The following is a 1,779-nucleotide window of genomic DNA, read 5'->3' as shown; positions in this document are numbered from 1 at the left end:
TTTTTTTAAATTACTTCAGTTCCCGGTGAATAATACTTTTAAAAAATAAAGTTAAAAGTGAGATGCTTCCCAGAGCCTGGAGAAGTGGTGCTCTGGCTGTTGTATATGGTAGTCTTAGTATAAGATATGGATTTAAAAAAAAAAAACTCTAGGAAATTGCACACATCCTTGAAGGCAGACTATGGGGAAGAGCCTGCTAGTTATTTCTGCAATTCATAGAACTTTCCAAATGATCGCGGCTATGCCTGTGGGCAGACAGTAAAGTAAATCTGCCGAAACAATCATTTGGTTTTAAGAGAAGATCGTTCTGTTTCCATCTGGACACAATTCCAGGTTCATGGATCATCCCAGGCTTATGTGCTATTATTTATTTTTTAATGATGCTAGAGATTGAGCCTGGAGCTGGCTGGCATGCCTACAGGTATAGATATGTGTGCTTTTATACCGCGTAGCTCATTTGGTGGGGGCGTTCTAAAGATATGGCTGTGTCTATCCGGAATCCATCACCTTCACACCCAGAATGCCATAACGTTGTAACAATCTCACTGTGGATGTTTGGCTTGCTCAAACATGGCTGCAGGAATCTCCCTAGGCCAGAATCAGGTGCCTGCGCTTATTTGGACTACTGTGACAAGGTTCCATAGCCCGGGTGGCTTTATATGCTGCAAAAATGTATTTATCACTATCCAAGAGGCAATGGTTGCGATGTCCAAAGTCTATGGTTGCAATGCTAACATGGTGTGTTCGAGGAGTCCCTTCTCTGGGCTGCAGACTGCCCATGTATTCTTTTGTATGCTTGTATTGTGGAAAGATTATTGTATAGCACACTGGGCATTTCAATAAGGAACAAATCCTACTCCTCACACCTCCTTGTGAACTAATTGCCTCCCCCATATCCATCCCAACACTGGGGCCTGAGGTTTCAACATATGACTTGGGGGATGACAGAAATAGTGCGTCCGTAGTCACGTGTGCTCTAGCTGTTTGGTACTGCCTTGCTCTCTGCCAAGGTGGGCGGTGAGGTCCAAGAATGGACATGGCCCTAGATGTAAAAGTGAGCAAGCGATCCTGCAGGTGAACCTCACCTGAGAATTCCCTCCTTCTCTTTCATCTGAACTGTTTCTTGCTCTCTGCCTAACCTCCCACACCAGGACTGGATTCTTCTGGTCAAACTAACTCCCTACCCTGGGAGCTAAGGAGGGGATTTCCAAATTCTAGTTTCATTTTTGTTTGTGTATGGCATTCTGGGCCCTGTCTGCAGAATAGAACTTGACAGAACCACCCTGTGGGGACCCAAAGTGTGAAAGAAGAGAGGCTAAGGCAGGCACCTCCCTTGGAGACAATTTCTGCTGCCCATATGACCTTCCAGTCTCTGGGGCCTTTGGAGCCACACAGAAGGTTGGCATAACCAGGACTTGGATTGCTGGAGGAAGATGCTAGGTATCGGGACAAGGAGCTAGTCTCGTCACTCCTGCCGTGCAAAACTGATGCCATCCTCATCTGTAATGGTTCTGAGATGTGTCGGTTGTAGCAGCCACCTGGGAACTTTCCACTGCTTGAACTCCACCCTTGAGACTGTGCTGACTGACAACTCGCCCTGCCCCCATGTAATTCGAAGGTGCAGACAAGTATAGGTCTCTGGTCTGGAGGGACCAGGGAGACGGTAACAGCACCCAGACACGTGTGGTGTCTCTCTGACCCCAGCCACTTCCTCTGCATGGTGGGCCCAAGAACTGGGGGCTGAGTTCTTAGCTCCAGGGCTCTCTGCTGTGCCAATCA

This window comes from Microtus ochrogaster, chromosome 4 (assembly GCF_000317375.1).
Source record: "Microtus ochrogaster isolate Prairie Vole_2 chromosome 4, MicOch1.0, whole genome shotgun sequence".
Classification (NCBI taxonomy): Eukaryota; Metazoa; Chordata; class Mammalia; order Rodentia; family Cricetidae; genus Microtus; species Microtus ochrogaster.
This window is presented reverse-complemented; position numbering follows the sequence as displayed.